The sequence below is a fragment of the Gallus gallus genome, chromosome 1 (genome assembly GCF_016699485.2).
Source record: "Gallus gallus isolate bGalGal1 chromosome 1, bGalGal1.mat.broiler.GRCg7b, whole genome shotgun sequence".
Classification (NCBI taxonomy): Eukaryota; Metazoa; Chordata; class Aves; order Galliformes; family Phasianidae; genus Gallus; species Gallus gallus.
The window spans coordinates 82,822,321-82,848,720 of NC_052532.1; the positions used below are offsets into that span (position 1 = coordinate 82,822,321).

Consider the following 26,400-nt stretch of genomic DNA (forward strand, 5'->3'; position numbering starts at 1 on the left):
GCATTGGATACAACTGCCCTTAACAAAGGGAGAGGTTTTCTTCACTTTAAAATGTAGCTATGCTGCTTTGGGATCCTGAGGTCCTTCACTGAATCTTTTGCTGGGAAGAATTCTCCAGAAAGCAGGATAATCCTTCATGTGGCATTTACTCACTCGATTACCTTCCTGTATTTCGTGCAGGCCACTTCAGGCTTTTCAAGTTTTATTTGTTCTTGCCAGACCACATTTATTCATTAGCTGTATTTATTGTAGTTATGGTTGAGACAGCACTTCTATCGTAAGGCCCCAGTCTTTGGTGGTTTTATAACTTTCTGAAACAATTACCTTTTTGGCTGAAATTTCTCAAGCTTGTTCTAAGCTCAGAGGTGAATAATGTTTCAGTAAGTTTGAAAAAAATCCATTAAGCCATTTATGAGGACTAGACGTTCCAATAAACGTAGGCGCATTTATTTTTTGATGACCTACTTATTCCAATAAAGTACATTATTATTCTGTTTTCTCCTGTTTTAATTTATGTTGTCTTTTAAAAGAGAATTAGGACATTTTATACTGGATTTTCAGACAGGCTTCAGCTGAGGTTTGTTGACATGCAGTTCTGCACAGGAAAGTATGCTTGCTGGCTGTGCTTAGCTCAGAAGCAGGACTGTTTATGGGTGCAAAGGGTTTTGGGTTTGGTGTCTTTTTCTTTACAGGAAAACAACTAGATCCCTTGTGCTTGTAGTGGATATTTGACAGAGTGCATATGTAACTGTGCATTGCAAGGCTAGAGGGACAAAATGGGGCCATCTTTGGAACTTGCGTCTTTGGTTGTGCAATTATGTTAACGCAGTGTGATGTTTCAGATATTGCTTGTGCAAAAGTACAGTCAATATACTTCTGCTGTCTGGAAGGCGTGGGCTACAATTTTTTGTGACAATGTCCTGAACAGTGTGAACTAATTTGACAAATGATGAAGTCTCGTGCGATTGAAAAGACAGTGTTGTTGTGGGTTGTTTTTTTTTTTTTTTTTCTTTTGCAATGAACTTCTGCACAGACTGTAATTAAATTCCACGTGCTTTGTCTTGTGTCTACAGTATTCTTTTCAATACGTGTATAGTGTTTTGTATTGTATGGCTTGTATATTGTATTGCATGTACTGAGAGGAAGTGGAATCAACTTCTGCCTTCCTTATGCTAGCATGATGCTAATAGAATTCTAGTTAATAAAAGAAAGATGCTCTAAGTTTATGCCAGTGTAACTGAGAGCAGAATTTGACCCAGTATGATTAATTGTACTGATGAACTTTGATGCTAAACTCCATGACCTTTGCACAATTAAAGTCTCAACTTTAACATTGCATTAACCCAGCTTTTCATTTAATTATACGTATTTAGTTGAAAGCTCCAAAAATGTTAATATTTTAAGTCTCTTCTCCTGTTTATAATTGAACTTTTTTGTGTGATTGTTTTCTGCAGTAATCAACAGGACATTAGCATGGACAGGAAATGAATCTGGAACTCTAGAGATTAATATTAATCTGCTAATGTCCTGTCCTGATGTTCTCAGGAATCCTTTCTTCTCCAGCACATTATGGTACTTTAGTAATCAGTAATTAGGGTAAGGTTTTCTCATGCCTGAACTATGTCCTCGTATATTTTTCATTTTCTGATTGCTATGGGAATGATGGTTCTTCCCCCCGCAGAATCAGAGCAAAATGTAATGTTTCTTCTTCAGCAGCCACACTGCTTAGACAAATGCAGGGTTTGAGGCATAGCATATTATCAGTGAGGAGATTTGGGGGTTAGTGTCCTGGAATTTAACCTCAGGTTATATTTCTGTATGGCATTTGCCATGCCCCCATGTTTTGAAATACTGATCTTAATCCTCATGCCAACTGCATCAGTAAGCATGTACTTTGTAGTAGTACTTTAGGAAACACAGAGCCATCAAGTGCTGATCCACAGCAGCACTTAGGAGCCTGGGCCATGCTGAAATGCGTGTCATGAGGGACATTCTCATCCTTTGATTATGTAGTCCAGCAAGGTTTTTTTTCAGATCCAGTTTCTCAATGTAGGGCAAAAAGTCATAGGAACCATGTAACCTTGATGTATCCAGCAGCTTCAGTATCTCCCTTAATGTTCATCATTTATTCCCTTCTGCAAGAGACCTTGTTGTCCCTGCCCACAGACCGATGCCACTGCATTCATTATTTGTAGCCTTAGGACTACAGTGGACTCCACTGATACTGCTTCCTTCTGTATGCACGGGAGTTAGCCAGGATATCCTGGGTAGAAAACAGCTCACTAAGCCATGTTACTTGTTCCTTGTCATTTTCTCTTCTTACCACACCCCAGATGGTCCTGGAACACTGTACCTTTGCAGCAGTTAGGAAATGCAGACCTATCTCCGTGAATACCACTTCATTTGCATAACAAAGCTGAACTGATTTTTATTTCTTTTAGGATGTATGCAGAAGTGAGGTAATTAGTTTTCAGGTTTTCAGAGGGTTGTAGGATTTGGGGAGGGGGAAGACAAGAAGGGCATGTTTGTTTTTTTGTTTTCCTTTTCTGGCATAAGTGCCTGTGGTTTTGATCCCCCTGCTCCCCCCAATAATAATAATAATTAATTGATAGTTCATCAAAAGCTCACTGCATTTGTTCTGACTTCTATTTTTATTTTTATTTTTTATTCTTTAATTCCATCTGAATAATAAAAACTCCTCTGAAAGGTGCGATATTGAGATGCAATATTGACTTGATTGTAGCAGATCATTCTACTTAAAAAAAAAAAAATCATTGAAATTGTTGTGTTTTCAGTGTTTCACTTTTGAGAAATCAGCATCTTCCAATGGCCATATGTTCTATTGGAAAAATCTCAAGTAGTCTTAGTTGTAGGCACCCAGATGATACTCCATTTCATGATATGTTCAATCGTATGGTATTTAGTACAAAAAAAAAAAAAAAAAGAAAGAAAGAAAAAGAAAAAGAAAACAAGAAAGTGATAGTGGAAATGACACCAAGGGCTGTTTTCAGAATAACCAGTTTTGAGTCAAAGCATGGCTTACAGCTTTAGTTTCTGCAATATTTATTTTAGCGTAGGAATCTTCCATTTTATCTCAGATGGGGCCATGTCCTTTATGGCCTGTTTGTTCCCATTAAGAATTCCTACATTATCTGAGCCTTTGACTAGCCAATTAGTTATTAGTGGTTTTGCATGATATTCTGGTAAATGAGCTTCTGCTGTTCTAAGAAGATGAAGTGGATGATAAAGTTGGTTTGAGTGGAACAAGTTGACACTCTTTAACATAGCAGAAGATTTATGAAGAAAATGGTCAACAGTTAGTGCAAGCAGGCAATTTCTGGGAGGTCTTTCTGGAATGTCACAGTCTCTTCCCCACCTTGTAGCCCATAACTATATACTCAGGTCTTAAGTCAGGAGCTGAGTTCAGCTATTCTATCATTTTCCTCCTGCTTGACCAACTAGCAGGAGTAAAGGTTCCGTTTCAGCACCTAACTCCCATTTTGGTGCTGAATGTCTGTAGTAGTTACAAGGAAATAAGAATAAAAATACGATTTCAGACCTCAGCCATAGTTTTTTTGTGCCACTGTTTCCCGCCTGTATGTACAGCCCTCTAATTTATAATGGGTACTTAAAAGATACTTAGGGCAAGAACGGAGAACTGCTCAGTGTGGACAGTAAAAGTACTTAAAAAGATAAAGGAAGTGAGCCCCAAAATCTGTTGAGAGGGTCAGGGGGAAGCCCAGGTCCCTCTGGCTGTACAATTTCTGCTATGGCACTGAAGCTCAAAGGTGAGAAATTAACTTCAGGTGAGCAGAAAACCCAAGAGTTTTGACTCATGAGTGGGGACAGCTTGCTCTGGTGTGATAAACAGTTATCACTCCAAGCTATTTGCTCTGTCCCATCTCTTCGAACATCTGAGCTTGTTCTGAACCATCCCCTGAACCATCACATTTTATTACCCAGCATTTTAAATAATGCTTTTTTAGACTTCTTCAATTTGCCTAGGATATAGTCTAGAATTGTGAGCAATAGCATTTCAAAAATCTGCTTCATGAACATCTCAGGCATTTCTCTAGCAGTGGTGAAGAGCTGGGGCTGGCAGCAACACTAGATAGCCCAGTACCCAGGACTGGTTCTAAGTTTTACCAATTCCTTGTGCTTTAGCTTTGAGGCCATGTTCCTTCTCCATCTGTCTTCCATCTGCTCAGCAGGAATGTTGATCTGATGTTTTGTACCTAATGCAGTGTGCCTACCTTAGTATTAGATTTGAAAAACACAAAATGCTCTAAGGAAATACGTAATATATATGTATTTTTAAAAGCTTGGCTAGAAACATTTAAACTTTATGCTTCAATCAGGGGAGTTGAAGCAAACAAGATTTCTTTAAACTCCCTTTGGAGCCCTTGTTTTCAGTATTGATCCAGTTTTGCTTTTCCAAAGGAGTCCTGGCTCTCAGAATTATGAGCAGAAGATAAAAGAAGCTCACTACAGGCACAGCCTTTATGCTAAGACGCTCAGTATCTGCCTGAGATATTGAAGGTCTTGAGACCAATGGAATTTCATCATTTCTCCTCTCTTTGAACTGTCATAGGGATCCAGTATCTTTCCTTTTGATGATGACATATTGTCTTTTAAGAACAGTTCATTTTATAGCTGAAGTTTTTCCTTGGTGGCAAAGGGAAACTGAGGCAGGGAATGACTAGACAGTATAAGGGAGCACAGAATGACTTTGGTGAGACCAGACTTTCTGCAGATATTGCTAGACTCCTCATCTGTTTTCTGTTCATTTGACTTTCCTCTGAGTGCTAGTAGCTAAAGGACTAGGAATATCAGTTTGTCTAAGTATCCAGAATGGTAGAAACCCCTTTGGATGTTTTTAATTGCAAAACTCAATTAGAAGTTTAAGGGCTGTGCTGAACAGAGTGTTTTTTCACTTAATGTCATAGGCTTAGCAACATGCATTGTACTTCTAAACGATGTTGGGTTTTCTTTTTTTTCAGAAGTTCGTTGTGTGTATCTAATAATGAAGAGCTGAATAATGCTGTCAATGCTTTTCTAAATTTGTATAAAATTCAAAGTCCAAATGTGAAACAATTCCCATAACAAAGTGCCTGGTACCTTTGTTGTTTATTCTCAAACTGGAATCGTTAAAGGATTAGTTACTCAGCAGCACTCTGGGTAAAGGATCAGACTGGTTTGCATTTTTTTCTAAGGCAACTCACCCTTCCCTGTGGCAGAAAAGGACAGTTGTATTTATACTGACAAGAACTGTAAATCAGACTTGGAATAAACGTTGACACTGGCTCTTTATTATTTCTGGGAGCTGGGATCAGGTATGCCTTACATTAATGTCTCAGCTCTAAAAGGCCACAGAGTACTTTCCAAAAACTAAACAATACACATGTCCATTTTTTTGTGGGTTTCAGCTATAGTACATTGCAACCCACAGCTGAAACATCTGTTAAAGGAATGGGCCCATTAAAAGAACACTGTGTTGCTGTGATGTGGTGATGCATTTTAATGGTCTCTTGCTGTACTTTTTCATGCTTTTGTAGTTCTGTGAAAAACCAAGTTCTCCTCCAGCCTGTTAGCAGCGTTCACATGAACTTACTTGCCATGGGGTTACTGCTCAGGTATTCTTTCTTAGCATTGTGTTCTAAACAAGTCTTGCAAAGCCTCAGTTTTCTTCCAGAAGCAAGGGTGGAGGGGCTTTGCTGGGTTGTTAATGGAGGGCTTAAAAGATCTCTGTTTCCAGTGTTATTCATCACTCAGTAGTGTCACATAGTCGTGGCAGGATAACTGCTCTTACATAGTTATTTGCCTTGGGGCTAGTAGAATTTCATTATAATTTTTCAAAACCTCACTAGCCCCTTGACCATGCTTTCTTCTCTACTTTTGCTTAGAGATTTGATTGTGACTAAAGTGCTTGCATATTTTATTGCAAACCATCTTGTTTTCTCAAGCATTTATAGTTTTGAGTCACAACTTTCCCATTTCTGGCAGCAACTAATGATTTGCAAATGGAAGACTGACCACTCCCTTGATCAAATTAAGATATTTTTTCTTTGTACAATGCTCCAGCTGGAAATTACTCCTTTTTGCCAGCATAACCCTGCTCTTCTACCCAGAGAGAAGCTTCCATATGTGCTTAAAACTGAAGCTAGGGGAGTTGCACTGTTGCTTTATTTATTTATTTATTAAGCAAAAGTGTGAATTTTGTTCCATTTTTTACAGGTGAGGATAGTTTCTGAAATTCAAAGCCTAGAAGCTCAAAATACAGGTGACTCTTTCCACATGATAAGCTGCTGAGCACCCACAACTTTAGTAAGAGCTCTATGGCCTCATAAGGTCAGACATCTAAGACCTTTAACTGTAAATGAAGGCGTATTTCAGCCTCTTGTCTTGCTAACGTTGTTATAGCTAGTTGTATACTGAAGGTTGAATGTCCTAGTTCTCTTTTGGTATTGAACAAAGCCCACAGGTGCTTTATCTGAAGTACAATATTTATAGAAGGTTATGGATGACTGAACAATGATTTGCCACAGTGTGTGTTTCCTGCTGTGGGAAGTCCCCAAGAAGGGGTTAATTTTCCTTGTACATTTTATTTCATCACCACTTTTTGTATGTATTCTCAAAATATTTTCAAGATTTGGCCAAAACCAAGAGCTGGACTCAAAAACAAGTGCTGTAGCTTTGTGCTCCTGGTGCAGCTCCTCAATTCAGGGATGATGACGGCATATTGCTTGGTCACTCCTAGATTAAAGCTATGGGCACAGAGGAATAGTTAAGCTCAGACTGGGCTTTGCTAGGCTTAAAACAAAGGCTTTCACCAAACTGAACCCAACCTTTGCTTCCATCAAAATGGAGTGAAAAGCAGCAAGCCTATTGCGTGTGCTTAGCAGAGCAAAGCTGTGGTTCAGTGCTGCTGTGAGAGATGGCCTTTTGAGACCTGAAGCTTCAGACCCTCGAACTCAGAAACTTAATATAAACAAAGAGTATAAAGAATAGCACCACATGTGCCTGTATAAATAGTGTACAAATCCGATTGTAATGAGACATTCCTGAAGTGATTTCTAAACTCTCATCTCAGACAGGCAAATTCCCTGTATGTTACACCACTGGGGGCCATGGGCTAGAGCAGGAACACACCGATGATGTGTTTCTTAGGCCTCATGCTTGCAGAAGCGTGACAGGAAGAAACATCTACAGATGTCTGGGATGTACAGAAGAAACAGAGGGAATGGCTAAGGGCACCGAATGTGGATAGTTTATTGTGGCCCTCTTGTAACTTTACTTATATCATGAGGGATTTGATGTCTTCTGCTGACTGCATAGTCCTGGGACATGCCTTCTGGCTGTGATTTATTTTTCTAGTTAAGTCATTGTTCATCATTATGAACCGAGATTATTTTTCTGTGTATATTTGACAGAAAAGCATTCTTCAAGTTACACGCATTTTTAATTTTCAAAAAACAACAACCCCCCCTTTGCCCTCCTATAATTATGGTACTAAGTAATTATAACTCTTTACTCTTTGGTCTTCACAGCATTCTTGTCAGATTAGTATAAAGATAGGCTTAAATCAGATTCTTGCCTTTGAGGCATGCAACCAGCCCTGTGCTATCAAGAGCTGTTTAAATCTGCATCCAGATGCAGTCCTGTCTGAACACCGGGAGGTTAATGCAGAAACATGCCACTAAAGCAAGGCCGTACAGTCACCAGATGCAGAAGTAATTGTGTTGCTATTGCTAAGGCTTAAATCCTAAAGGAGCAAAACTCAGTCGGGGAACCTGTTGAAGAGGAAGGAAAGAGGCCTGTTAGTTGACCTGGACAGATGTCAGGTGAAGGAATGCAACTGACTCTTAAGAAGATTTGGAAGATGATTTGGGAAAGCCTTCCTGGCCACCCAAAATTTGGCATGAAGTGAAGAGCAGGTGCACCCAAGCACATCAGAGGATGTTCCACCTCTCCTGAAATTGTAGGGTTGTAACTGTATGGGCTTCCAAAATCCAGATGTTTTTCAGAGGGGAGGAAGACACACAGCGAGGGATGAGGGAGCCCTTGCATGGACAGCAAGGGTTTGGAAGGCTGAGAACTCCTTTTCTGACTTTTCAGTTTACAGCAAAGCTTGTACTTTGATCATGTTTCTCACAATTAAAATTTTCCTTATACTTGCTTAAATGCAACGATAGTCTCTTAACTAAAGCAAAACTTGATGTGTGGTAAAGAACGACCCAAAAGCTGAGTAGATAAAGGAGTGTTTAATTGTCTTTCAGAATTTTTCCCTTCACGCTATATAGCAGTTTTGCTACCACTCAATACATCTCTTTGTCCTATATATTTTTTAAGCAATCTCCAAAAGCTCCCTAACTTTGGTTACTTCTTGTTTGAAAGTCTTTATGGATATATTTGCATCTCTCTTCTCACTCACCCCCTCCTTTCCCTTCCCTTTGCCATCCACATGTAAGTTTATCATTCGTTCTATGGGTAAGGAATCCTGGTTAACTTTGTCTCATATTTTGAGGTCTACTGAAGGGGGGAAGGGGTAGAAACTTAGAATGACTCATTATTCTTGGCGTCTTGAATGCTGGAATCATCTTCAAAGGGAGTCTTAATTTGGGGGCAGTTGCACATATGAATCCCAAACCTTTGTAAGTTCTTCCCTTTCCTCCTCCTCTCTCCTCATGTAGTCCTAACAGATTTGGCAATTTCAGTTAAGCACGTCTGTGCAGTTTTTTAAAATCCATTACATAAGTTTGTTAGTTTAAGACTCTCTTTTTCAACATATGAGCCTAAAATGGCTTTGATTTAAAAATGGAACTTGGCAGGGAATTTGTTCATATGGTAAGATTATTTTTTTTTAGTTTAGTTTAGTTTATAATATGTTTTAATCATTTTTGGTGTTTTCAAAACAAATGGTGAAATATGTATTTTCCCTTCTATTTTTGGCTACCCTCCTCAGAAAGGCCTTACTTCTTTCTTGTGTGTTTAATTTGGTGCTTTAAGAAGCTTTTTTAGATACAGGGGCCTTATGCCACAAAATTTAGACTTAAACATCCCTATGAAGTGGGAAAATGCGGAGATAGATCCTGCTGTCCATGACTTTGCAACTCAGGGCTTTTCTCTGATGCCAAGCACAGGGTCACCAGCTGGGGCTCAGAGTATGTACAAACATAGAAAGAAAATGGAATATGAGGAGGGGAAGGGAGGAAGTAAGTTTCTATTTTCATGATCAGTGCCTCCTAGCTATCTGAGCAATTATTATTTTAAGGACATTTTTTTCACACTCTGAGATGCAGCGAAGCAGATTGCCACCGAACAAAACTTTTTCTCCTATTCCCTAAACACAGGGACTCTGCATTTCCTGATTGACCCGAATTCCCCTGAACTATCTTCTTACAGAAATTTTGTTTTATGGTCTTCTTGGCACAAGAAATAACTCATAGAAGTGATTTCTACACTTCAGTCGATGGTTCAAACCATGCTTCTTGTTAAAATCTGTGCGCTGGAACTGGCTCCTAATTTTTCAAGGGATCTTCTCTACATATACCAAGGTCCCGACTCTGTAGGAATTAGACAAGCAGGATTTGAATTGAAACCTCCATGCCCAAGGCAAGTGCCCTCAGCCTGGGACCTCAGAATAAGTTATTTCAAAGAAATGGAAAGCTCATCACTTGGCCTGCCAGTTGTATCCAGTTAGGCAGGAGGCCCTAGCATGTTTCCAGCCAGACTAGCTGAAACAGAATGCATTTCATTTATGTAAAGGATAGCAGCAGTGAGGAGCAATATCAGCCTGAGCAGCAGCCCTTTGTTGAAGCAAAGGAAGAGATGATCACCAAAAAAGGTGTGATAGAGGGAAAAGAAGTTTAAGTAGCACCTCAACTTGGTTAAGGTATATGTGGTAAAGGGAAAAATGTTTTAGTGTCCAAGGTGGGCTTTAGAAGATAAACCAGAAACAAACACTCACAAAAATAAGAAAGCAGAAGGCGTGGGTGGTTATGGGGATTAGTACTGACATATGGAGCCTATCAGCTTGAAGTTACACATTTATATCTGACCTAGATCACTCATGCCCAAAAGTCATTACTGTCAGACAGCTGTTGGCTGTTGGCTTCTGTGAAGTGACTTAGGGGTCTGAGCCCAGTTTCTGGTGGCAGGTGTCCACACTGCACAAAACCAATCTGTATTAATTGGCCCCCTGTATCTTGGAATCTAAGCAGAAAGACCAAGTAGTAACTGTTCAGGACAGAGACCGAACTGTAATATTTTATCTTGGATGTTCCTTCAAGGAAAGAGTTGAGAAACTTTGGCAGAAGTATCATAGGAAAAGACAACACAGATCTTTGTCTGCCTCTTCTGTGGTCAAACTCAGGCCATCGGTTTTTCAGATCTCTTGGACCAGCAGATTTCACTAGCACTGTATTTACTCTTACAGTATGCAGAAAGAAAGTGTTGCATAACTTTCAGCTCCTGCGATGTTGAATATACATCCATTTGATTTCTACTTTTGGATCATAATAATATAAACAGGAAAACTACATTTTGAATTCATTAAGTTTTTCCTCTGCTGCTTATAGAAGATAAAAACTTCTCTTTCCTTTTTTTTTAAGGATTGATTGGTGTCATGTACGTATTCTCTCACTTCTGTTTATGCAAGATAATAAGAGTATTAACATGGAGGTGGAATAATGGTGTTTATAATTCCATCACCACTGTTTATATAAGATAAAAACAGTTAAAAAAAAAAAGAAAGAAAAAGAAAACAGAAAAAAAAAAGTGAGAGAACATTTGCTGTTATGTACATATATTATTTTTTTCCACCTCTGTTTGTAAAGAATATGAAAGGAAAGAACGTGTAACAAGTTGAAGAGGAGTTGGTTTTGTTTATAATATTTCTGGGCTGTTTACCTAAGATAAATTAATTTGTAGTTGATGTAGCCTGGGAGAAGAGAATTGGGGTGAAAGAGTGACTGGTGGGGTTGTGCCTGATATTCTTACTACATTGTAATCCTCTCCTTTATTGGGAAATGTGAAAGATGTCTGCTGAACCTTTCTAGTGGGAATACAGTACCACCTGTGAGGCAGGGGACATGTGGTGAAGTCGTGCCAGCTAACACAGTGAGAGCTGCCAAGGGGTGAGGCGTGCTCTCAGGGAGGAGGGTTCTGAGAACAGCAAGGATACGGCAGTAGTCTGAAAAGATCTCATGAACGTTAAACCCCTTGGTATCATCGTCTGTGGACTCAGTCCAATAACTGTGTGTCTGTATGACTCCTTTTTGTTCTGCAGCTTTGAAGTCTAATCCTAATTCCTTAAGGAAGAAACGCTTGTAAAATGCCTGCATTTCACAGAGACAGGGGATGTTACCTTTCATACAAAATTTTGCTGTCAGCCCTGCATCATATTTACGAGTCACCCTTGCTCATACTCTGGACATAGACATACTGACAGAGCAGGGGGGGCTGGCAGATGTATTTCCTTGGGATGAACGCTGATACAGTTTCTCAGTGTCAACCAGAAAGGCCATTTATAGCTAATAAAAGAACAACCATGTGGACATTAACACATGCACACATAAAAAGTCCATGAGTATTCGCTTACTTTTACAAATGAGTTTGCTCCGGCTGCCGTCACACCCTCCATGTGTTTGCTTTGCGCAAACATTCGAGCAGGCAGGCTTTACTCTAGTGAAGGCAAAAGGCCCACTTTGGAGTCACATGCTCCTATTCTCTTCGATAGTGAACTATCAGCTCATGCATGTATTTACTCTGCAAGTGGTAAGTGCTGTGAGATGTGGCTTTGCACACATTTCTAACCTCTATTGTGCAGTCAAAGTAAGCAGCTCAGGAGCTGTCCTGACCTTCTGCAAATGGCAATGGACATACGTATGTGACTAGCTTAAGTAAAAACAGTGAGAGAAAATTAAAGTGCATCCCTAACCCAGGAAGATACAGAGGGTTGGTAAATCTTTGGAGTATCACATCAAAAACGCTTTCTTTCTCAAAAGAATTCACTTTTAGAATTCCATAGTACCATTTCTCTAATCCTGAGTGAATCCGTATCTCAATGACGTCTTCATCTCTTCTTCCCAGTTCCTACTTCAGCTCAATACATTTTCTCTGCAGAGCAAGCCATTTAAGCACATGCATGGGTCCATTTCTACTAAATAAAATCTGAAGTAAAGGTTAAATTTTAATTACATGCTGGAGTCCCATTGCATTCACACGTTTGAAGTTAAGCACAGGCTTGAGTACGTGGTTTCAGGGCTCAAGGGTTTAACATTAATCCAGTCAGGAGGCAAAAACAATGCTGTTCATCTATTGTGTGATATGGTTGATTGCATTGGTTGATCCCACCTCTGCACCCTTGTTTCAAATGTCAAGTACTTGAAACAGACTACTGATGCTTAGTGAAGAGCAATGTTCAAGGTAGAGTAAAAAAAAACCAAAAAACCATAGGCTGCAGTGAAAAAAATATATATATTGCAATTTGCTGGTGGATGTTCCAAAAGTAAAGGAGGACATGAATGAGCCAAGGAAATGATTCCTTGAAATTATCTCTCTACTTAATACCAGCCCCTACTTCCCCAGGTGCTGACATTGAGATGGGTGCAAAGAACCGGGATGGATTTGTCAGCTATGAAAAGACCTAAAGGGGCTGCAATCAGAAACTTTTATTTTTTAGGTGAACATAAATTGTCACAGGTACAAAACGTCATTTCCTGAACCGAAGGCTACTGTCATTCCTATCTCAGAGCATTCCAACACACAATAATAAGTATCTTAATTATGGGGTTTCAGCACAAAAGGCACAGAAATTTTACTTTTCAGAGTTGTATAATCAAGTTGCTCCACCTTGCTTTTAGGCATGAATGGCAGTAAGTGCTCCAGGGAAGCCTGGATTTGAAAGAACAGCAGGTGGGGAGCAGTGGGTCAGGATGGGTATGCATTTAGGAGAGCTGTGTGGGGAGTCCAGAACTAGAATAGCGGGAAGTGCTGTAAATTGGATTGAACACATCGCTAGTGGACAGGGTGAAAGATTATACAGCATTTGTCTGTGTGACCATAATGAGCTTCTTTCCCATAAAAGATGTGGGGAGAAAGTACTGTGTATGAATAGGGTCCCTTTAAGAAGCACTTCTAAAAGAGCTCATTTTCGATTCCAATCATGTATATGCCTCAGCAAGACTGTAGCCAGATGCTTGCGGATCTGAAGAAAACAGCCCAACCCTTTTCTTATCATCTACCAGAGATGACAGACTCTAAAAACTCAATGGCACTTTCGATAACTTCTAACAAGAGCTGGGACTTGCCTGGCTCCATTTGTCTGGTCAAGGCTGTATTTCTGTGATTTATCCCATGGAGGTTTTCAGCAGAACCTTACACTTAGTGTCTAAATTAATGATATTCCTTCCTTTTTGCCATGACAAAAACCACTCTGCACTATATACTTTATGCTAAAGTTTTTTGTCATGGACATTTCTGTAAAAGCTTTTTCAGCTTCATCATTTTGACAAGCTGATTCCATTAAATCCTTCACGGTGATCGCTTTCGTATGGTGCGAGTGGGAGACACTGTTTGCTTGTGTGATTTTCCCTTCTTGGGAACAAGAAAACAGTGATCAACTGCAAGGTTATGTGGTATAGCTTATCTCTGTCCTTTCCAGAGGAAAATATATTTTGAGGAAATGCAAGCATTTTAGATAGAGTAATCTTAGCAATTGGCGTGTGGTTATTAGCGTAGTCCATAACTTTTCCTGGAGGTTCTTTCAGGATGTAGACACAAACTTAACAGGTTGGTTTGTTAAAATCTGTGTCTATTAACGAGCTCAGGCCACAGAAGACATTTCTCCCCACTGCGTTTCTCACTGTTTCACCTGCACTGACATGGAAACAGTTGAGTGTTTTGACAAAGGACAACCTTCTTAGTTGTTCTCAAGTATGTGATTCACTCAAAGTCCTCTGGTGAAATTTCACCACAGTGTGACAATACCTTGTCAGGTACCTTGTGCTATCTGAAGTACCAAATGAGTGGCTGGCTGGCTTTGCCCCTGCCATATTGATAAGTGCTAGCTATTGGTGATAAAAGCTACAGATGATAAATTAGACATATGATAATGAAAGAAAAAGATTCTTAATTTTTAAATTCATCCCCTCACAACATACCAGGTAGGAAGTGAGTTATTTTAAACTCAGGTTTGTGGCATGAGAAAACTAAGGTTTTGTGACTAAAATGAAGAGGGAGTTTACTTGAGGGACTAGATCCCACAAAATCTGCCCCAAGCATCAAGGGGTGCTTTTTATCTGCCCTTGCTGCAGACTGACACAGTACCTCTTTGCTCTGATTCTGATGAAGCCTGTAGAAGTTTTCATACTGACCTCAGTGATGGGCATGACCACTGGTCTTTTCAGGCTAACTGTCAGAGCAGAATAGCATTGCATACAGCCTGTTTTTGCATAAAAAGAAAAAAGAAATCTCAGTAGGCTGCCAAGGGTATTCAAGCATCTCAGATTCCTTAATGTATTTATCCTTGCCACAAACCAAAAGCAAATTTTAAAGCCTTTTTTTTTCCTTGCCACCTGCTAATAGCTGCACCATCCTTCGTTTTCCAGAGCATTTCCACAGATACTCATATTTCTCAGGCTGACAGCTTTCTGATCCCCAAGACTGAATAGCTGGTTATCTCAGCTTCCCATCTTATGTAGAGTTTATCTCCCTCATTTAAAACAGCAAAAGCACTGCCTGCATGCACAGACCATTATCCTGGTTGGGTTGTTAAAGTTATTGTAATGCTGACTTTATTTTCTGTAACAGTTCTGAACAAAATGTTTCCTTTGAAAGGTCTCAGACCTCTATCCTCCCAACTCCTAATCACAGTAATAACCAACCTCAAGGAGTCATTAGTGAAGACTCAAACAATATCCTGTAACAAGTCAGCTATGAAGAAATTGGCATAGTTTATCTCTTTGATTTTCTTATGAAAATAATGGGTTGCAAAATAAAGCTAGCATTGCTCTTGTGCTATACAGTATCCCTTCGATCTGATTCTTTCATCCTCTACCCACTGATCTCCCAAACTAACATGGAATATAACTCTGCAATAGCTTTACAAGGCAGAGTTTGTCTATAGAATTGATATGTTCTTATACTATAATGTCAGTTTACTGTGCTCCTTCTTAAAGTGACTCACCTGTGAACCTCCTTTTGATTTCTGTAACTTGTTGCAGTTTTAGATAAGCTGGGAAAATGTTATAATGATTATATTCAAGCCCAACCCATATAGAAAGGTTTAGTTTTCTGAAGCATTTAGATGCAACAAACTATGTACACTGAATTTGGATAAGTTCTTGGAATTGTTTGCTTTTGATTTTGTCTTTGTGAAATAGACACTTATGCTTAGTAGGGAAGCTGATAAATAATGTAAACTATGGCTTGCCATTAAGAGACTGTGTAAAATCTTTGTATCTGCTGTTCGGTTTGGCTTCAATAATCAAAGAGATCAGCTTTTCTTCATTGAAAGCAGTAGGCAGATGGCTTTTCAGGTTTCTTTAAGGATTTTTATTCTCACTTGATGTGGTTCAAACTGTAAACTGGATATGAAAAGAGACCATTTCTCAGTTTTGCTTTATAGATTAGAATAGTTTGATTAGAAGGGACCTATATGGCTCAATTCCAACTGCCTGACCAACTTAGGGCTAATTGAAAACTAAAGCCTATTTTTGAGGGTATTGTCCAAAAGCCTCCTGAACACTGACAGGCATGGGGTATCAACCAGCTCCCTAGGAAGTCTGTTCTAGCATTTGACCACTCTCAAAGTAAATTGGTTTTTCCTAATGTCCAGTCTGGACCTCCCCTGGCACAGCTTTGTGCCATTCTCATGCATCCTATCATTTAGTACTGAATCAACTTCCATTCTTTCATTTATTCATTCCATGAAATGGGAATAAGGACAATTCCTCCTGTATAACAAAAGGTAACATTAATCTTGTTGGTGGAATTTTTTTTATAAATCAAACTCATGAGATATTCATATTGAACTCCAAGAGCTCCAAGTCATATTAGTTCCCCTCTGAATGAGCTGTATTGATTTGACTGAACTATACTGATTTTTAGATATCTGGAAAGGTTGGAAAACCCCCCAAAACCCTCAAATACTCTTGAAGATCATCCCGTCATTTTATGAATGTGTAAGTGGTCCAAAGGTAATGCCTCCTATTTATTTCCTTGGAAACTGCAGCAGATAGTTGTAGTGACCTGCTGTCTCTGCTGCTGAAACACACCACCTATCACTTCACTGTGTTCACGTCCACAGTTTGGTCTCGTCAGTGTTCAGCAAGCTTTGATGAATGTCAGTGGGTGCAACTTTTTCTGCATGGCAGAATTCAATCCCACACCTTTGTTTCATGCCTTTTTGTCAGACTGCCCCTCTGCTGCCACCTGTCACATGGCAACAAAATGTAAGGGAATATTGGTGGGAAGGTTCCACCTTCACTGCCATACCATCAACTTCCGCCTCTTGTGTTGTGGTCCAACATAATAACATAGGAGGCATTACTTTCAGAGCGACCCTTGTATTATTCCACTTGTTGACTGGTCCAGCAAATGAAATTGCCCAGCTGAGATATTTCAGGGTGGCTTAGTGTCTTATGAAAAGAAGTTCAGGACTGGAACAGTGTCACTTCAGAGAATGAGACCTATTGGAAAAGATGCTAGGGACCTACAGCGTGGTTTCTTTTACATTAGGTTTGACAGAGACATATACCTTTTGTTTTCAATTACATTTTGTAATAATTTGATTCAATCAAAAGTCGAGTGTTGTCCTCTATTTATATTATCAATAGGTTTCTCCGGTTAAGGTCAAAGATTAGTGGCCAGCTAAGCCATCTGGCTGTCAGCGCTCAAACTCCCCTTTCTGCCGAGTCACATTGGTGGTGAGGGTCACGGAGAGAGACATGTGAAAGTTAAACTGATCAAACAAGGAATGAAGGAGGAAGGTGGTTTCGATAAATCAGCAGTAACACTTAAATTTAGGGACAGGATCAGACTCAGTGGTAAGAGGATCAGATTCTGTGATAAGAGACTGCTTTCTTACCTCTGCAGCCTCTCATCCCCATTTAAAGAAGAAAAAAAAAGAACAAAGAAAAATTTAAGTCCCCCAAAACTCAGTTTTCAGGGCACATGTCACAAAACTAACTGCATGCTATAGAGCACATTGGTCTCATACCAAATATAAAATGGAAAGCATTGTTCCCAGGAGCTGTTTTAGTGGATCTTTATAAGATAGTTTTGATTTATTTTAGTAAGCATAGAACAAAAAGAAGCAAGTGAAAAATAAATTTCCAAGTATTGATTATGGCATCCTAGAAAAAAAAGTTGGTTCTCCTTCTGGAAAAGTCAGAAAGGACAAATATTTAACCTCTCTTTGTAGACGCTGAGGGCTTAATGCTGCATACACTGGTGCAGCTGCATAACCCTGGTGACTTCAGTGGGTCTGCAGGGGTTCACATGGGAATGAAATACTTTCTGTGATGCTTTTTGTCTAGTTCCAAGTATTTGTGTTTAAAGCAGTACAACTGTAAAAAAAAAAAGAGAGCACTGACCATATGATTATGGATTTGACATCCTTACAATTTTCCTAAATGATCTTGCTGCTGCTTTGCTCCTGATTTAACAGTCACCCTCATATTCAAGTCCTAAAACACTGCACAGAGTACACAGCTCTCTCCAAAGAGAACAAGCAAGATTTTTCAAGTGCAGTGTAAGCCCAGCCTGAGGCCTCCCAGAGCTCTGTATCACCCTCCCCTGCTGCCCCCCAGCCAGGCTTTGCAGTGCCCCCCACCCCATCCCACTGTGTTAGCTCAGCTTTGTGGTGCTTACAAACGCAGTGCCCTTTAGTTCTGATCTGCAGTGCCTTCAGGGAAAAATGATATATCGGAGTAGTTATGTCCCAAATTGAATGTTAGTCAAATGTTAAAATGAAAGAAATATTATGGAGAGTCAGCATGTCTCACTTTGGAAATAAATTACATAAAGTACACTGGAGTGTCATGGCTCTTGGGACCACATATGATCCAAAGATAGCATCTAGAGGAGTGATCACAACATTGCTAGATTTATCAGATCATCCTAGAGGAACATTAATACCCAGAAAGAAAATAACAATTAGTAATAGAAAGCTCCCAACCAATAACTTAAACTCATTTTTTCAGGGTCACTTCCTCATATTAGTAACCTATTTATATGTATCACTAGAGTTTATAGCAATTATCTCGTTATTAATAGTAGACAACAAGCCCAACTTCACTAATTGCTTTTCTTAATACAGATGCATTTGGTTCATAGAATCATGCTTTTACAACTTAGCATTTCAGTTAACTTAAATGTAGTCTACTTAAATGGTTTGGTGTTATGTGATGGTACTTCCTTATTCTGTGTAGTCTGACTTCTTTGGCACTGCTGAGTTGAGAATGGGTACCTGAGTGTAGGTTAAGGGAACGTGCACTGTAGACCAGAGCTGCAAACCTCCAAGCAGGAAAGTAGAAGATCTGCTTCTCTGCGTATCCTGCAGGAAGGGGAGCGCGACTTGATGTGGCTATAGTGTGCAACAAGGGATCCAGCTTGTTAGCTGCCAGATTGACCACATGCCTCAGAACAGCAAATTGACTTACAGCCATGTGCAGAACTAATACCTTAGGATATAATTAATACCTTTAGGATATGATTCTGAAAGACACTTAGAACCTTTAGGTAGATATCCTTGCATATTTAGCTAGACAGGAGTTATATTTTCTTCTGTGTCAGGTTTTCATCTGTTTAAGGACTGGAGCTGGTGGGGAGCTTCCTTCTGCTGGTAGGCCTTGCTGTTTGAGGCTGCAGCTGTGACATAGCTGCCAACCAACCAAACCTCCTGGTTTACCTTATTTTTACAAACTCCTCAGACATAGTCAGTAGTTACAGTTACTGAATGTTATATGTAATACCATTTCATGCCAACTTGAAGTCAAGATCCAAGCTTAAAATGCTATGTTTAAAATATAAAACAAGAATGTATTCAACCACCACCTTTTATTTTATTTTTTCTTTTTGGTTTTTTATTCATTTACCTCTCTTTTTGCTAAACCTTTTACAGCAACTGCTGTTGAAGCTGTAACGTGCTGTTGCTTCCGAGAGTTCTCCTGCTCTTCTTTGAAAGAAGTTTTCCTCAGAGGTGCTTTGTATAGAGACTTTTCTTGTCTGAAGCTCTTCTTAGGGAGCTGGAGACCTCTGATGGATGTTAATTAGAGTTCAGCCTGCAGATGTAAGAGATTCCTTTTCTTATTTCATCTACCTCATTGCTTTCACTGAGAACAGCTGGTAGGACTTACTTCGGGCTGAGTTACCTGAAGAATGAATCAGCTCCTTGATGGCTTTTTGATTTAGCTTACAGAAACATGAAAGTCCAATTTTCAATTGGATTCTTTTTTTGTCTTATCAAAACATTATTATCCATCCTTGTTGGCAAGCAGTGTGTGTTGAAAAATCTATTCTATCAAGAATTTTCGTATGTATTTTCTAGTTAAGGGTCTGCAAAGTTTTTTTTGCTTTGTTTTGTTTTGTTTTTAAAGTATTTGTGTGTGTGTGCATGCATAGCGCTTATTTGAAGCATCCTTTACCCATTGCATATTTCTAAATTTGAAAAAGACAAGGCTAACATCTTAGCTATCCTTAATTGAAAAACAAGCAACAAAAAAACCCTCTCCTTTTATTACACTTTCTAGTCCAGATTTAACAATCTTAAGTAATAAATTATATACTAATTAAAGATAACGTAAGATATATATTCACAAATCCATTACAATATGTGATAAGATAAGCTGCAAGGTTTTCTGTCTTCAAGTTTAAGAGTCAAATAAAGTCAGTTACCCTTTCTTCTGTCAAGCAAACTGTCTTTGGAAGATGAGTAATAGGCATATTCTCATTAATTGCATTTCAAATTTTTTCTCAGATCGTTGTTGCATTCTAACAACCATTACTTGCTTATTTATTTTATTAAAAGGAGTATACATGCCTGTAGAATCAAGTTTTTTAGTGATGCGTAGCCAAAGTACTTGTGAAAGAATGTTCCAGTGTATAGCAACATACCTTAATTCTAACGTGTACAAAAAGTCCTTAGCATTTTTAAAGATCATTTTATTTTGATTCTCCTGAATAGTAAGCTAAGACTTGATATATGATCATATAACTGTCCCTCAAGCTCAACTTGCAGTATTGCCTTCCATTTGTGCTTTTTCACTGGAATAAGCTGTCAATTGTAAAACCATCTCAGTTCATCACTTTCCGAGCTCTAACTCAACAGAGTGATGTTTATTTCCTTTCTTACTAGATAGAGCAGCCAGTCCTTCTCTTAGTACTTGTATGAATGAATGAATTCACAACTATGAGGGCTGCACTGTGGCATTGTCCCTGTTCTCATAGGCACACAGAAGTAAAGATGCCTTATTAGTCCTTTGAGAAAACTATTGATTTCATAGAGAGCAGGATTGGGCTTCCAAGGAGGTCAGGATTTGCTGAAGTGCTGCTATCAGATAGAAACTGGTCTTTTGGCCTGTTCCCATGCTTTAGCACACTGCTTAAGTAGATGTCATTATCAGTACCGAAGCAGATACCATTGTGCAATAAGGACTGTCAGTACAGAGGAAAATGAAATTTCAGATACTTTGGCAGTTAAAGTAGGCATCACCTGAAGGAGCATGACAATATTAAAAAATATATATTAAAATTCCTCCATATGTTGCCATGTAACTTTGGCTGATGTGGTTCCCTGCCTCATGTGATGTCTTGAGGCTGAAGTGTTCTCATACGTCTGGTATCATAGTATGAAAGAATGGTTTGGGTTGGAAGAGACCTTAAATCCCATTTAGTTCCAACCTCCTGCAATGAGCAGAGACACTTCCTGCTTGTCCAGGTTGCCCAAAGCCACATCCAACCTGGCCTTGAATACCTCCAGAGATGGGGCATCCGCAACTTCTCTGCACAGCCTGTGCCAGTGCCTCACCACATTCTGAGTAAAGAATTTCTTCCTAAAATGTAATCTGTATCTACCCTCTTCTAGTTTAAAGCCATTAAACGTTTTCCTATCGCTACAGACCCTAGTAAAAGCTCTCTATCTTTCTTATAAGCTCATTTAAGTTTTGAAAGACCACTGTGAGGTCTCCCCTGAGAGAGACCTCTTCTCTAGGCTGAACAAGACCAGCTCCCTTAGCCTTTCTTGGAAGAAGAGATTCTCTAGTTCTCTAATCATCCTTGTTGCTTCCTCTGGACACACTCCAACATTGCCATGTCTTTCTTGTGCTGTGGACACCAGAGATGTATGCTACGGTAACATTTAACTGCCTTCCTTTGTGTTTTTATAATTAAATCCTAATACTAAAGCAATTTGCATTTCTGGATTCCTCAGCAAGATGATTGAAAGGTGATTTAATTGCACAGCATTGCCAAGGTGATTGTTGGCTGTAGCATGAGTTAATGTGGAGGTAATAGGACATATCACAGGGACTAAGATTTTTTTGGCCATTAGCAAAGGTGACTTCAAAAAGCAAACGATAATTAGCATGGGTTTTACTGAACCAAGTTTCCATCTGCTGCTATTCACTGGATTTTGAGCTGCTCCCCTTTGCTCTCCTATTAAAGATTTGCATGTATTTTCTTGTATTCCCAATGAAAAGGACACGTAGGGGAAAAGGATATAAATCAACAAATAACAATGTAACCTGCAGAAATATAAATCTATGTAGATTAATCCATGTTTCCTAAATTGCATACTGGATTGTAATTCAATCAAAGGGTATGGGTCTTGTGACGTTTATGAACATTTATGGATAGCATGAGTGCTCAGATTAAAATGTCAAACCTGGTATTCAGTTTAGAATCACATATTATTGTTGTTCATTAATATATAAAAACAACAATTATATCCACTGAAATCCTCAATTTAATTTTGTTGTAATCTCTCTGCTTTGTCAGAGATGCAGTGTAGCCTCTCTGCCCCCTCAGATCATTTTCAGGGCTCCACTGAATTTCAGATGGAAGAGTCTCCCATTCCACTGTTTTTTCCCAGCACAGCACTGGCTCAGTTTGGCCTCCTTTGAACTGAGGGGCTCTCCAGTAACTAAATTATTGTCTGCATCCACCACTAGGACTGAATTGTAGTTCATATATAGAGAAGGTATAGTGCCTCCAGGAGGAGAGGAGTGGCCAGACTCTATATCTTAGACTCAGTACGCTCAGTAGGTAGCATGTGATAAAGCTCTCCCCTTTGCCAGTTCCATTTTGGTAAAGAGTGAAAATGTTTCGAGGTAAAAGCACTAAGGTTGAGATTATCTGAATCCATCTCAAGTTCTTCCTGTTTGATGTGGTCCATAATTTATAAAGCTGGTGAATGAATAACATTTCTCATCTTGGTAGTGTGTTACATCTGAGAGATCCTGAATCGTTTTCACAAATGGAGCAGAATCACTGTTCTGATGGTTAACTCAAGCCATTTAGTGAATAAATTGTTAGAAGCAACTAAATTCCAATTTCAGAAACAAATCTGGCAGGTAAAATGTTAATTCTCTTGAAAGTAAGTGGTGCTTGTGCTAACAAAGGTTAAAAAATTTCAAGTTCTCAGGTGGTTTACAGCCAAAATTTTACCAACTTCCAATAAAATTTGATATGAATGCCTAAGTCTCCTTGAAATTTATATTTAGATTCATAAATCAATTACCTGCTTACATAGCGTAACTCATATGACTGGATTTTACCATCTAACTACCCATAAGTAGAAATTCTTCAGCATTTAGGAGACTAATTCTTATTAAAATCATTGAGAGATTCCTAAATATCCTTAAGGTTTATGTCTTACTTGTCTTTTTGTCTTTGTGATTTAAATGGCATATATTCACACAGCAAAGAAAGAGAAAGTGGGCAGAATCTGCCCACAATGAATCAAGAGCAGATTTAAGATTAGCCGCTGGCTATCCTGTCCAATGGCCAAAACAGCTTCCAAGTAATAATGATTAATTAACACTAGGAATTGAATATGAAAAAGATCAGTGGATTCCTTTTGTCTACCCCATGAAATAGAGCAATACTGGGTAGAAAACAAATGACATGGAGACTGGTAATTATTCTGCCTATAATACAAAGAACTAAGAAAAATAGTCAGCTTTCTCATGCTTCATTTTTTATGTATTATACAATAGTATATATTGAAGAAATCTACTGTGTTAATATAATGTAATTAGGTTAAGTATGTCTCTTGTGACAAACAGTGTCGTATGATGAAAAGTTTCAACCCAGCATTTTAATGGTTCAGGTTCTGCTCATGGTTTCAATTAAGTCTGAAAGATTGCATGGGGCACTGAGAAGAGAATTTGGCCCACTTATCTCCGGCATACGTGTGCTACAGTTATCTAACCTGGAATGAATCATAGTTTCCTCAGACACATTTTGTTTTTCAAATACTTTACATGGAAAGTTTTGGGTGTTTTTCTTATTATATTTTTTTTTTTTAACAAAACTTGTAATCAAGTATCTGAACCAATTACGATCATTTAAAAAATTATGGTGTTTCAGTTCTGGTGATTTGCCAGATTCTAGTTTGCAGATTCCAGTATGTTCTGCCTGTCCAGGCTTACCCTACAGTTTTAATTGGGTATGACAGTCTTGTTCATTCCTTACAGCAAGTTCTGTGGTAATGTTGGTGTAAGTCATTACTCAGCACCTCCAGAGTCTCAGGCCATAATTTGTAGAATTCTTTGGCATCCATGTCTTCAAAGTTGCTTGACGCTTTCCCTTAAGAGAACTTGTTTTATATCGCTTATAATACAGCCAAAGTCTAACCACTGGGCTAAAATTTTCCATTCTGTGTTTTTTTTCCCATGCTGGATGCCTCCCACTTTTTCTTATTATTTTTTTTCTGGATTTTTTTTCTTTTTTTTTCTTTTTCTTTTTAGCTCTGGGGTTCCAAGGCACATTCTTTGGCTCAGACCTCTTGTCTAAGGCTCTTCCATGGTACAGCTCACTGTCCCAGCTGCCCAAAACCCTGAAAAAATTAATTCCCAACTACCAGCCACTGCAGTCTTTTGCATACAGTTGTGTCTGTGGGCTTCATCGTTTAAATCTTCAGGAACGTTCTAGAAGGCAAATAAGGGATATATGCTTAGCAAAGCAGGGTTTTTTCCACCTGAATTTCCCTGTTAATTTTCATTAGAGTTATGGATTCTTGAAAAATAATGAACAGTGATGTGCTCTCCCCACTCTGATCATGTCCATCTTATTCCATCTTAGGGCACTTCAGCTTTTCAGTGGGCAGCATCCATCTTCTCATCTGTCTCATGCAAATCTTTCAAATGTGTGGGAATAATCAGTTTCCTCTCTTCTTTAAAGAGACATTTTGCAGTTAAAATGGGCCTCTCTGGGTGTCCTATCCAATAAATGCTATAAGCATCTAGCTTGCTGCCTTGCAGTTTTCATGATTCTGCCTGTTCTTTGTATTTCTTCTATTTCTTCTTTACATGTCTTCCACCGCTACTGCTGGATGACCTAACACATGATAAGCATGCATGCTTTCTCTTGCACTCACCTCTACCACACCCATAATTCCCACAAATAATAGCTGCAGCTCCGAAGAAATTTTCTACTTGCCTTCCTTCTTTCTCTCCTGCGACAGCTCCTCCTTTTTCTTCACTATCTCAACTTAGGTTTGTACTTCTGTGAATATTTTTAATTGCTTTGAGTAATGAGCTAATCTCCTTGTAATTGGCAGGAGACGATAGACGAGGGCCACGGCTTGACTTAAGTACTAGAGTGCACCATAAGGATCCCATGGTCTTTGTGCACTGTGCTCCTGGTACCCTCCTCAGCAATCTGTTGGAGAATGCAGTCTGTTCTGACTGCCGGAATTTCTTTCAGCTTGGAAGGCAGAACCAGACTGATTTGTAGCCTTTGTCAAATAGGAGTGTATCTTCTTGTTACAGTTCAGAGCATTAGGCTTTGATTCATTTTGTCCATTGCTTCATCCCACATTAATATGTTTTGCACAGTTGTTGGCAATAAAGCTTAGATATTCCTTTGTAGGCTTTGGAAACCAGACCTTTCGTCTACCAAAAGTTTGCAATCCCTTAGCCTTTCTGTTTTGATGCATCCGTTCTCTTCTTGGGGGTCTCAGGGTAACAAATCTGTCAAGTCCAAAAGATACTGTGTTGACAGAAGGAACTAAGATAGCACAATATTCCTGTGCAGCTATCAGCTGTAATGTAAGCATCCTCAGCCCTAATAATATGCCTAACCCCTCTTCTGTGAAGGTCAGGATCAAGAAGGCGAGTTCTGTTTTAGAGTCCTGTATCATCTGGCATGGCTGCTAAGAAGGATGCCATTCAAATCTGGCAGTGTTTTTGTGATAAGAGCATTTGTCCATAGGAGCCACAAGCCTATTTCACGGAGGCTGTTGAACAGCCACCAGAGGATATTTAGTCTCTGCTGGCTTGGAATTATCCCAGGACTGAAAAACTCCTTGGCCATTGCCAGTTTTCTCAGCTATATAGTTTTGGGGTCAGGTAATTTCAAAATTTCCAAGATTTATGCAGTTTGAAAATTTTAAACACTTTTTTTTTTTTTCTCTCCTGTGGGAACTGCTACCATCTGTGAGGCTCCTCAGTCCCTTTTTTATTTTGGTATCATTTAGAGTGCTTATTATCACTTAATTTCATGATTTCTTTTTTTCTCCCTTTTCTTTACAGATCACTCACAGTCAATTTGTGGCCTTCCTCTGAAGGAACCTTTCCTGACTCTTGTGTAAGTATTTATTACCAAACATTTTACAGTTTTTATTGATTAAAGTTGTACATTTTGTTTAAATTCCGTTCAGATCAGTACAAAGCATTTGTGAACTCCTCTGTTGTTCCGTATGGCCACACATTTCAGTACTGAGTAGCTGTACTGATGCAGTAGCCTAGAATTTTAAAGCAGCATCAGCTTCTGGGACTCAGGCTTAGTAACCTATATGATCGATTGATCTGGAATTGATATGTGCATTTTTGGATAAGAGTGTGTACATATCAATTTGGAGATATATTTGTTGTAGAGGGTATTACGCTGTTGAACTCTGACAATGTATAGTATTCCATGCTGTGCAAGAACTGAGCAAATGTAAGAAACAGTCAACTGGCATTTCAACCCATCCTTGATGGATGCTGTCCTGGTGCCATGGAACCCTTCCTTATCCCAGTCCAGTGTACCTTCCCATCTGTTAGTGATCTACTCTTCTTATCTGGGTAGATTAAATATATTGCATCCGCTTCGACAGCTAACACTATCAGAATTAAAAACTTGTTAGTAGTTTATTTGGAAAATGTTATTTAGGGGTCTTTTCTTGCCTGTTCT

General features: G+C 39.1%; 1 protein-coding gene across 44 annotated transcripts in view; it reads left to right on the top strand.

Moving 5' to 3' along the window:
• Positions 1-26,400, top strand: part of ZBTB20 (zinc finger and BTB domain containing 20) — a 477,629-nt gene that overhangs the window by 310,063 nt on the left and 141,166 nt on the right. For all 44 annotated transcript variants that reach the window (XM_046905147.1, XM_046905118.1, XM_040646200.2 and 41 more), the window contains one exon: positions 25,758-25,812. The gene's annotated coding sequence lies outside the window, so the exon portion shown is untranslated. The remainder of the gene's footprint in view (positions 1-25,757; positions 25,813-26,400) is intronic.